This window comes from Puma concolor, chromosome A3 (assembly GCF_028749965.1).
Source record: "Puma concolor isolate L17-30 chromosome A3, mPumCon1.1.hap2, whole genome shotgun sequence".
Lineage (NCBI taxonomy): Eukaryota > Metazoa > Chordata > Mammalia > Carnivora > Felidae > Puma > Puma concolor.
Genome location: NC_141669.1, coordinates 36,867,911 through 36,880,075, shown reverse-complemented (window position 1 = coordinate 36,880,075; position 12,165 = coordinate 36,867,911). Strand labels below are relative to the sequence as shown.

General features: G+C 46.7%; 1 protein-coding gene across 6 annotated transcripts in view; it reads right to left on the bottom strand.

Annotated features, from left to right (window-relative positions):
* BCL2L11 (BCL2 like 11) overlaps positions 1 to 12,165 on the bottom strand; it is a 48,084-nt gene that overhangs the window by 25,068 nt on the left and 10,851 nt on the right. The window contains exon 3 of one of the 6 annotated variants that reach the window (XR_015249036.1): positions 1,664 to 1,768. The exons of the other annotated variants lie outside the window; for them this stretch is intronic. The gene's annotated coding sequence lies outside the window, so the exon portion shown is untranslated. The remainder of the gene's footprint in view (positions 1 to 1,663; positions 1,769 to 12,165) is intronic. 6 annotated transcript variants of the gene reach the window in all.

Sequence of the window (12,165 nt, the reverse complement as noted above, 5' to 3'; positions counted from 1 at the left end):
GGGACGCTGGGTACAGGGGCCGTCTGCGACACGATGCCACGTCACCTGCCCTGTGTGCCCACTGCCTGGCAGAGGTGACATGCTTTGTCCAGAGGCAGTGCGGTCCTCACTGAAGGGCATTGGGCACTACAAAGATTTTCCTTAGAGGGAGCTGAACCTTTCCACCCCTATTCTCAATCTAACGCGTCTCCTGGGCCTATAAAGATAATCTATAATCACTCTCAATCGTCACCCCTCTTTTGAAGTCACCACATGCCCCAAACCTGGTCCTAAACCAGTTCCTTCCATGTGCCTTTTTTTTTTTTTTTTAAGTTTATTTATTTCTTTTGAGAGAAAGAGCACATGCAGGGGAGGGGCAGAGAGAGGGAAGCCCAAGCAGGCTCCATACTGTCAGCGTGGAGCCCAACACGGGGCTCGAACTCACAAACCGTGAGATCATGACCTGAGCCGAAACCGAGTCGGAGGCTTAACCGACTGAGCCGCCCAGGCGCCCCCTTCCACGGTGACTCGGCAAGACCCACCATGACCACCCTGGTCCCCTTGGTGCGCTCCTGAAACGTGCTGCCCTGAGCAGCGGGTGGTGGAGGACTGTACTAGGAGTGACGACCAGGGGCAGACACAGGACACTGCTCTCTGCTTTCCCTCCACTGACCCTAGCCACACCAAGTCTCTGCACAGCTGCAGCTCTATTTCTATAGCTTAAATTTCTTTCAGAGGATTACAGAGGATTGGACTGTGCCATCCTATTTTGAAAAACAAATAAAAATAACCCCCAAACTAAGTAGAGTCAAACGGAGAGCAGTTCTGAGCTTGCTTTAAGACAGAGACATAAACCCTATGTCCCTTCTACTGATAGTGTATGCAATTTTCTATCCAGTTTATTCCACCATTTACTCCATCACAACTATGAAGAAAAAGTGTTTTTCAGAGACCTTTTAAAAGGAACGTATAGGGGCGCCTGGGTGGCTCAGTCGGTTAAGCGTCCGACTTCAGCCCAGGTCATGATCTCGCGGTCCGTGAGTTCGAGCCCCGCGTCGGGCTCTGTGCTGAGAGCTCAGAGCCTGGAGCCTGTTTCGGATTCTGTGCCTCCCTCTCTCTCTGACCCTCCCCCGTTCATGCTCTGTCTCTCTCTGTCTCAAAAATAAACGTTAAAAAAAAAAAAAATTAAAAAAAAAAGGAACGTACAACTCCACACATTAGTTCACTTAGGAAAAAAGTGTTAAAAACTTTTTTCAAGTTACTACATTTTGGTGCCATACATTAATTTGGTACCGTTCCTTAAGAAGGAAATGTTAAAAACAATTTGAAGTTACTACCTTTTGGTAACTTACACGTTATTCCTAGCCAAAAATCTCATCTAGGGGAGGAAATGAAAATTTAAACCACCAATATAAAAATTCCTGACTACAGAGTAAGTGTGGCTTCCTTTACGAAATTTAACACTGGCACCAGGAAACAGGTGACAAAAATCTCTTCTAATTCACATTAAGGCCTGAAAGTCACTGTATTTCATCTCAGTGATAGCGAACACCAAGACCTGGGGCAAAAACAGAGGCCTAAGAAGTGCCATGTTAAGCAGTTTTCATCAAAACACACAAAAGTCTATCAATCTCATTCACACAGTTAGGATTCATCACAGCTATACACAAAGTGAAACACTAACCTGTTAGCAGAGATGTACGGGCAGTGGTGACACAGCAGAAGTCTGAGGCACCCTGAAAGCGTCTCACTTAACACAAATTCACGAAAGGGAGCCGCCTCTTTTCACCTTGCATCATAGGAGAAGAGAGACAAACTTTACACCTGAATCCCAGGCCCTCTTTTGTGTAATCACAAAGACGTAATCGTTGAGCTTGGACATTTAATGGTTAAAAATCCGTCCTTAAAACCCAGATCTGTCAGAGTCAGGCTGTCTGGCTCCTCCCTAGAAAACTCACAAAGCTTGTGCGTCTTGACTGAGCACACACACACTGATGCTGAAGGCTGTAGGAAACACGGTAAGAAAGAGAAATGCTATGAGAATTTACCGCTGCATATAAAAGAAGAATACTGGAAGGCCCAAGCCAGCGGAACCCCAGAGTGGTACCGTGAATGGTGGATGAATGAGGACGACGGTTTGAGCCTCAAGTTCCTTCCTCCACTGACCAGCCCGCACTAATGCTCAAGACACCATATAACTTGTGCACCACTGAGCAGTTGTGCTGAGGGAGAACCCCAGGCCTCACCTGTAAACCATACAAATGTTACGGAAGTAAGTGTGCCGTGTCCTCCCGCACGGGAAAAGCACGGAAGCTAGTGTCACCACTGGTGCAAGCCCAAGCCGAAGTTGTGTGCAATTCTGTGCCGAAAGACCATCAGGTCTGGTGATTTTTGAAGATCTTATGTCTGTTCTGGTTCACACATTCTTCCTCTTCCTCCCTAGTACCCGTTACCCCTCGGGGGTGGACACGGCTACTGGCCCAGCTCTGATGCTTGACGTGCTCATCAACGGGGCAAAACGGTTTGGCCACCCCTGTGCTTAGAAGCCCCTGTGCAATACAGATTCAACTGGGGTTGTTCTAATTCAGCACAAGCCCCGCCCCCAGCCCTCTGACCACTACTGAATGGCTGTGACACCCTTCTACGTCAAGAGAGGACACTGGTGCCCAGCCAGGTTGTGGGACGAGGCCCAGGGGCTGTAATGGGTCAGTGGAGGGATCAAGACTGGACTGGGTCACCTTCTGTAACTTTCCACTCCCACACTTCATGACGTACTATCAATAAAAAGAACTAGACAGAAAACAAAGCTGGTATATATAATATGCCGGGCTTTCCTCACAGAAAGCACAGTTCTAAGCTTTAAATAAGCACAATGGGAAAACCCAAGTGAAAAAAAAGAGGGAGTCGTGGGCATTCATATATGCTTTAAATATTACTTGAATTCTTATTAAATCTACAAATGTTTGGGCTCCTGCCATTATGCACCAAACTGTTTTCTTATGTTGATAACTTGTTTTAACTAGTTTAGTAAAATTTATGCTCAGGTGTAAGTAAAACTGAAGTCTAAATTCAAATACATAACTAACATAACATATATCTAGAATTCATTTCTAGACTACTTTGTGTTGAGAAATTTCTCAAGAGGTGCAAAAACAAACCAAAAAGAACCCAAGAAATCTGTTAGTCTGTCCTCTAACACACTTATTCCATAGAAAAGTTAACTCTCAATAAACTAAGGTTGACAAACTCAACTCATCTCATACACTTTCACAGACACACATCCATCGGTAAGAAAATAGTAGGTCCTTTCTGCTGAAACCAGCTTTTTAAAAAAAGTCTCAAATTACTCATTAAATCCACAAATTGGTTATATTAAAACACTTCAGTAGGGGCGCCTGGGTGGCTCAGTCAGTAAAGCATCCGACTTCAGCTCAGGTCATGATCTCATCTCACAGTTTGTGATTTGAGCCCCAGGTTGGGCTCTGTGCTGACAGCTCGGAGACTGGAACCTGCTTCAGATTCTGTCTCCCTCACTCTCTGCCCCTCCCCAGCTTGTGCTCTCTCTCTCTCTCTCTCAAAAATAAATAAATAAACAACAAACAAACAAAAAAACACTTCAGTAAATGGAATAGGAAGAATGCTCTGGTCCAGGAACGGGACATGTTTAAGGGGAAAAAGAAAGTTCGCAGAGCAACTCATATAGTGGAGAATCATCATGTTGAACCTGTTTCAATTTGAACACATACACCCTTCTCAGAGTGAAATGACTGATTCCATTTTTTAAAAGATTTTAGCTTGGGGGGCACCTGGGAGGTTCAGTCGGTTAAGTGTCCCGACTCTTGATCTCGGCTCTGTTCATGATCTCGAAGTTTGCGGGATCAAGTCCCACACTGGGCTCTGCGCCGACCATGTGAAGCCTGCCTGGGATTCTCTCTCCTCTCCTCCCTGTGCCCCTCCCCTGCTCGCTCATGCTTTCTCAAAAATAAACAAACATTAAAAAAATTTCTAGCTCTAAAGCCATCTTCACTCCTAAAGAAGGTCAACAAAGCCTAAATTAAAGCAAGCATCATGCACGGGGCAGAGAGTAAGTTATGAGTGCTAAATGCCCGAGTTCCCACATCCAACACTAGATGTGCCCTCAAACCCATTTGCAAATCCTGGGAGCTCTGTTTCTGAACAGGAGAGATAATCCTGGTCTCAGGGTTGGAGATACAACCCATGCCATCAACCGGCCTGTGTCCTCTTTGGGTGCAGACATTAGAGAGAAGGGGAGACAGGCTTAGGATGTAACTCAAGCACGGACCCTGGTCTCATGCAGGCCCATGGGTACATGTGGCCCAGGAAGAACAGAAGACGACTGTCTGTAGGGGCTGGTTCTCTCCATCACTGGCTGAGATACAACTCTATTCACAAACCATGGGGATCTGCTTCAGGGTAGAGAACAGAGAAAATACCAAGTGAATTGGGGTTTCCCGGAGGACACTGGGATACCATACCCATTCTAAGCAAATACTTCAAACCCCGAAGGCACAGGCTCTTAACCAATGGAGCTTAAGCTCGCCCATCAGGGAAATGGTGTGCGCTCTAACTGTTGGCATTGGTCACCTCATAGCTCGTGAAGACAAGTTCTCAAGAAGCTTTCGTGATTCATTCACTCAGAAACAAAACCCAAAATTTAACAGCCAAAGGAGCATAAATTCCCTCAAAGGGAGAAAGAAAAAGCTGTTTTAAAACTTCTTAATTCTATACAGGCAACAAATATTTCTCGTGTGAAACCAACAAGCAAAATACCTCATTTTGAAAACGTTTGCTTCACTTTTGACTGCAGGAAAAAGTGGTTCAGCCTATGCCTTGTCTCAAGACCTTCTTTCTCCAAATACACTGAACTGAAGTCAAGTTTCTGCCAAGTGCAATGGGCCATTTCCCACAGGTGTACCTGATGCAGGCCCAGCTCAGACAGTGTGGTTTCCAGATGTCTCTCGATGGTCCAAAGATTTGCCAACCACACCAAGGTTCTTTTCAGGGTGATGTGTGGGTCATGGGCAGGTTAGGGGTGATTCAGACCTCCCTTCCCCACCCCTACCAGGCAAGTTTCTAGAAAGGATCTTTTTTGCTTGTATGTTTGCTGTGGGACCTGAGGGACTTAGAATTACAGTAGCATTTCCAGATGAATTCACTTCCCTGTGAGTTTCCTAAACTCCTCAAACAGCTTCTTTCTACAGAAAGTAGGAGAGAATACTCATGACCATCACACTTGCTGACCCGCCATGGCTGCAACAGGTCATTGAGGAGCAAGGAAAATTAGTGACTGAGGTCCCATCGGATGCTTTCTGGTAGCTTATGTGGAAGCTCCCCACAACCCCCCAGTGGTGAGCACTTCTGTCTTCATTTGATCGATGAGAAAACAAACTCATCAGACAGAAAAACAGGTCTGCCAAGGTCCTCGGCATGTCTGGGAATAGCTGGGGTTCCGTCTAGACCCTGCCCCAGCCTGACGCACGGCCCTGCAGGTGACACAGCAGTAGTCCACCGGTGCTGAAGCAAGCTGTGACCCCTCTGGACGGAGACGTTCACAATAAAAATACTTCGCTAAATAAAAAGCCGACCCCAGAAGAGTCTATTGGGGGCTAATGTCCATGCGGATTACTTGCGGTGGTGGGCCACAAGCCTGATGTTACCCAGATGAAACCTTTACCAACATAAGGGGCATGGTACTTAACACTGAGTCGTACGGGAAGATGAACGTGTCACGGTGACAAGCTGCCGGGGATGCCAAAAATGAAGATTAAAATTAAGACAAAATATAGCATACATATTGTTGATTACATTAATTGATTTTTGAGAGACAGAGTGAGACAGTGCGTGAGTGGGGCAGGGGCAGAGAGAGAGGAGACACAGAATCTGAAACAGGCTGTCAGCACAGAGCCCGATGCAGGGCCCGAACCCACAAACCGTGAGATCACGACTTGAGCTGAAGTCGGACGCTCAACCAACTGAGTCCCCCAGGCACCCCGGATTTATTCTATTATAAATGCCAGTCGTGATTGTGCACGCTGTACAAAAAGGCACACGGATAAGACCACCGGACACTTGAACACAAAATATTTGCTTTTAACATTTTGATATATTTTCCTTCGAATCTGTTACACTTACAAACTTCTTGAACTCCACTGTCTGTGCCTCCCACAAAACTCCTATGCTAAACCTAATCTCCAGCGTGATGGTATTAGGCGACGGGGCCTTTAGGGGGTGATTACGTCATGAGTGTGGAGCCTTTATGAATGGGACCAGTGCCTTTATCCGAGGTCAGGGAGCTGGCCTGCTCTCTCTCCATCACGTGAGGACACAAGGGAAGGTGGCTGTCTATAAGTTTAGGAAGAGGGCCCTCCCCTAGAGCTTGAGCATGCTAGCACCCTAATCTCAGACTTCCAGCTTCTAGAAGTGTGAGATCAATGTTTCCTGGTTAAGCCACCTAGTTGGTGCTATTTTTGTTACAGCAGCAAAGACAGACTAAAACACTACGATGTCCTCAACAACTTTGTAACCGTTTTTAACTTAACTTTATGCCAGAAGCATCTGCCACGTCATTCTTCTTCTTAATGTCATTAGGATGACAGCACCACAGTCTGTCAGAAGGATGTGTAGTAGTTTAGAGATTTTCCCCAAACCATTAAGACAGTCAATAGTTTTTTTTGGCTGGGATAAATAATGTCAGGATGAACAACCCCCCCTGTGCCCTCGGTACATGCATTTCGCTGAGTATTTCCTGCAAAAGAAAGGAATGTCAGGCTCTCTGCTCTGTGCCTGCAGAGCAGGGTCTGAGGGTGGGTGGGCAGCAGGGTGCTTAGAGCCCGGAGCACAGCACGGGACCGAGTCCACAAGGTCTTACAGGACAGGTGTCTGGTCTGTGTCAATAGGACCTCCAGAGAGAAGGAAAGCAGTCTCGGGTCACATGCCCTACCACGGGTCCTGGCCACTGACCAAGCAGAACAACTTGAGGACACTGAGCAGATGAGAAAGCAGCTAGACGTTTTGTCACATAGGGAGTATGTCTAAAGATGGAGGCTTCGTTCTCCACAGAAAGGAACGGAGACAACTGGATTCCGGTGTGGGACATGGTGCGTGAGGCAGGGAGAGGTGGTGGTCCGTGGAGAGTCCCCTGCCCCAACACAGGCAGGGTGACCACAGACCAGGGGCACGAGGAGACCTGGGCACTGGGCAAGTGTTCTAATTCATTGATATGTCAGGAGGCAAGATATTAGACTGTCTAGCATTCAATTGGCAATTACATGCATTTCTTCGAATCTAATACCACAACACAAATCAATAGACTATTTATCTCTTTTTTCCTGCCTTATAGTCCAATCATGCAGGACTACAGAGCTAGACCTTCTCCAATAAGGAGTTCCCCTCTGGCATGCGGAATCTGACTTGAGTCACCCATTTGGTTTTCAGGCAGTACATTTGAGAGAAGCAAGGTGTAGGTACACCTTACAGACTCACCACCAGGATCACACGCAAGGCAGTTACAGCTATAGGGGCACCGTAGTTATTATCCCCTCTCAAGTCCCCAGTCCCAGGCTGGGACTATTGCCCAATCCCCTCTCAACTCTATTATCCCATAGGGTAAAAACAGAGGGTGTAAGAGGTGACGGCCAAAATTCCGAGTAGTACTTTGCAATCAGAACCAATCAATACCCATCATAAATATTTAGTTAAAAGAAGATACAGGGGAGCCTGAGCGGCTCAGTTGGTTAAGTGGCCGACTTCAGCTCAGGTCATGATCTCATGGTTCGTGGGTTTGAGCCCCACGTCAGGCGCTGGGCCAACAGCTCAGAGCCTGGGGCTGCTTTGCGTTCTGTGTCACCCTCTCTCTCTGCCCCTCCTCCACTTGTGCTCTGTCTCTCTCCCTTCTCTCTCTCAAAAATAAACACACATTAAAAAAAAAAAAGAGAGATTTCTAGTGCCACCAAGGTAGGGTCGCCCCACCCATTCCCCCAAGTCCAACCTCGTGCTACTAAAAACCCTAGGGAGAACACAACAGACAAGAAAATGCTAGGGGCACCTGGGTGGCTCAGCCAGTTGAGCGTCTGACTCTTGCTTTTGGCTCAGGTCATGATCTCATGGTTCATGAGATCAAGCCCAAGTCAGGCTCTGTGCTGACAGTGTGGAGCCTGTTTCAGATTCTCTCCCTCTCTCTCTGCCCCTCTCCTGTTTTTTCTCTCAAAATAAATAAATAAGCATTAATTTTTTTTTTTTTTTTTGAGAAAGAAAGTGAGCATGGATGTGAGGTGCAGAGAAAGGGGGGGGAGAGAGAATCTGACATGGTGCTTGAACTCACAAACATGAGATCAAGACCTGAGCTGAAATTCAGAGTCGGACACTTAACTGACTGAGCCACCTAGGCACCCCGAAACTTTTTTTTTTAAATACTGAAAGGGGAAAGAAGAAGGTAGGCTGCTTGGGGACCCCGGGACTCGGGGAATGACATGGCAGAGAGGTCCCCAGCTTCCTCACCGTTTTCCATATATCCTGGACAAGGTGCCGCAGAGGGTCTCCAATGGTCACAGACGCAAAGAGCTCCCGGGGAAGCGAGTTCTCCCCAGCCAAAGCACTGGGGAAAGGGTGGCCTTGCAACAGAAAACCCCTTGGCAACACCTGCCCTACCCCAGCTGACCACCACGTGCCGCAGTGTCGGCGTGGCCAAGCCAGGGGTGGATCATCCACCCATCCCCTGCTCGGTGGGAGGTTTTCGTGCTCTGATCCCACCCCCAGCTTGTGTCAGCAGGCGAAAGGGGAGCTGAGCTGCCAACCTCTGCCTGGCACAAGCAGGCGGGGCCGATCCCGCTGCCCTGCCAGAGGGGTGCTGGGGAAATCACGTGGGTAGCTCTCTCATCCCTGGCCAGTGGAAGCAGATCATGTTCACTCCCCTTCCAGGGTAGCGCTGGTGGGGCCCAGCAGCAAGCTGGCCCCCCACTAAGCAGCGAGGAGGTGGCACGTGGCATGTCAGTTGCCACTGCACGCGCGCGCGTGCGCACGCACACACACACACACACACACACGCACGGGCACGTACCCTCTATCTGCAGGCCCAGTAACAAGCTGGGCCTTCACCCGCACCAAGCATCAGTGAGCAATGAGACAGAACAAGTCAGGGCAAGTCAGCACATCACTTCCCCTGCCACTGGTTAGGGGAAGGCCCAGCGGGGAGCTGAGCAGGTATGAGACTGAACGAGGTGGTAGCAAACAGGGCTGGTGGCCCATAGGTTTTCCTCACCCTAGTCTTGGGAGTCTGTGAGACCCAGTGGGTCACTGGGCCTCCACTCTGCTCTGACATGAAGGAGAATGATCGGGAACTCATACCCAGCATCATGCAGGGAACAGGGTGGCGGGAGGCAGGGATGGTATTCTACCCCTCACCTGCACTCTGGCGGCAACGAGGAGGCGAGAGGAGCTGAGCTTTAGTCTCCACCCTGCAGGAGTCGAGCTGGGAGTCAGCCCTCCACCACTTCCCCCTCCCAGGGGTCAGCAGGGGCTGTGGGGAACCAAGCATATCCCCCCAAATGAACTCAACGGAGCCACGTGATTTGGTGTACCACTTTTGCCGGGAAGTATCAGCAAGGCCAAAGAAGGATCTGAGCTTGCACCTCACCTGGTGGGAAGCAAGCAAAAATTTTAGAATTGAAAAATGCAACAAAGGGGTGGGGGGGGAAGAAACCCCAAACTTCACTGGCTGGGCCAAGTATTAGAGTGGGGAACAACAGGCCACAGAATCAGCAGACACCAGGCTAGGTCCACAGAATTTACTCAGTCCAAAAAGAGAACACAGAATGAAAACTAAGAGTCTCAGGGATCTGTGAGACCACCACGAAAATACACTTTTGTCATCAGAGTTCCAAAAGAGAGGAGGCACTGAGAAAATATTCAAAGACATAATGGCTGAAAACTTCCCCAACTTGGCACAAAACCTACAACCACAAATGTAACCAACTGAGTGAACATCAAAAAGGATAAACCCAGAGAAATCTAAGACACATAATTAAACTTCTGGAAACGAAGAAACAAAAAACCCTCGGAAGCTGCCAGATGGAAAGGACTTGTTACTTCTAGGAGAATATCTGAATGATGGCAGACTTCTCATCTGAAACAATGAGAGCCAGAAGGAAGGGGCATGTCTTTTAAGTTCAGGAAAAAAACAAAACAAACCAACCAACCACCGCCATGGACTGTGAATTCTATAGCCACTGAAAATAGCCTTCTGGAATAAAGGGGAAACGCAGACTCTCTCAAACGCAGGACCGAAGGATTGTTGCTAGCAGGCCTACTGTTAAGAAATGACTAAACAAAGTCCTCTGAACAGAAAGGGAGTAACAGGAGGCTAGAACTTCAGAAAGGAAGAATACTGAAATGGGGAAAAGATAGGGGTGAATATAATAACCTAGCCTATTTTCCAAGAGCTTAAGGTATATTTGATGGCTGAAGCAAAAAATGTGATGCCATCAGATATGGTGCTCAATGTATATAGAGGAAATGTTTAATTTTTTTTAACGTTTATTCATTTTTTGAGAGACAGAGAGAGACAGAGCATGAGCAGGGGAGGGGCAGAGAGAGAGAGGGAGACCCAGAATCCGAAGCAGGCTCCAAGCTCTGCGCTGTCAGCACAGAGCCCGACGTGGGACTTGAACTCACGATCAGTGAGATCATGACCTGAGCTGAAGTCAGACGCTTAACAGACTGAGCCACCCAAGCGCCCCATAGAGGAAATGTTTAAGACAATTACATTTGAGGGGTGCCTGTCTGGCTCAGTCAGTTAAACATCTGACTTCAACTCAGGTTATGATCTCATGGTTCATGGGTTCGAGCCCCACCTCAGGCTCTGTGCTAACAGCTCAGAGCCTGGAGCCTGCTTCAGATTCTGTTTCTCCTCTCTCTTTGCCCCACCCCCACTTGGCTGTCTCTCTCTCTCTCAAAAATAAACATTAAAAAATTAAAAAAAAAAAGACAATTCTATTTGAAAAGTGGGACATGTAAAGGGATCTCGATGGATGTAAGGTGTCTACATTGCAGATGAAATAAAAAACATTGATACCATTGATGCCAATAGATCATAACAAATTACATCTGTATAACTGCCCAATCACTAAGGACATTATTCTAAACAGTGTATTTAAAAACAAGGGCGCCTAGCTGGCTCAGTCTGTGGAGCATATGACTCTTGATCTCAAGGTTGTGAGTTTGAGCACCATGATGGGTACAGTGATTACTTAAGAAAAAAAAAAACTTAGAAACAAAGAACACTAGAAATAAATCAAGATGGAATCCTAAAAAATGCTCAAATAACACACAGTAAGATTTACTTATTTTGACTTATTTAATTTTTTATTTTCAAAGTTTATTTATTTTTGGGAGGGAGGCGCAGAGAGAGAGTTACAGAGGGAGAATCCCAAGAAGGCCCCGCACTGTCAGCACAGAGCCTGAAGTGGGGCTCAAACTCACACATCATAAGATCATGACCTGAGCCCAAATAGTCAGATGCTTAACCAACTGAGCCACCCAGGTGGCTCCCACAGCAAGGTTTAAAAAAAAACAAAAAACAAAAAAACCCCACAAAAAAACAAACACATATAGGAACAGAGGAAACAGAAAGACAATAAAATGGCACACTTAAGCCTTAACATATTAACAATTACCATAAATGTAAATGATCTAAATTCACCATTTAGAAGACAGATTTGATGGGAGTGGATTACAGTATTATCTGAAGATGTGGGAAAAAATATGCCAGGTAAACAGCATTATTTTTTTTAAAAAAAGCACGAGTAGCTATACTGACATCACATAAAGTAGCCTTTATGATAAAAGGATCAATCCAATAGGAATAAGTTAACAATTCAGTATGTGTGAACACCATACAGCTGTGCCTCAAAAATATATGAAGCAAAATCTGATGGATTTAAAAGGAGAAATACACTTACAGTTGGGGACATCAACACCATTTGTCTCAGCAACTGACAGAACTACCAGACAGAAAATCAGCGAGGATGTAGAACTGGACAACACAATTCAACCACTAAGATCTGATCAACCGGTAAATATATAATGAACGCTCCAACCAACAGCAGAATACAGACATTTTTCAAGCACTCATGGATCATTTACCAAAACAGACCTCAACACATTTAAAAG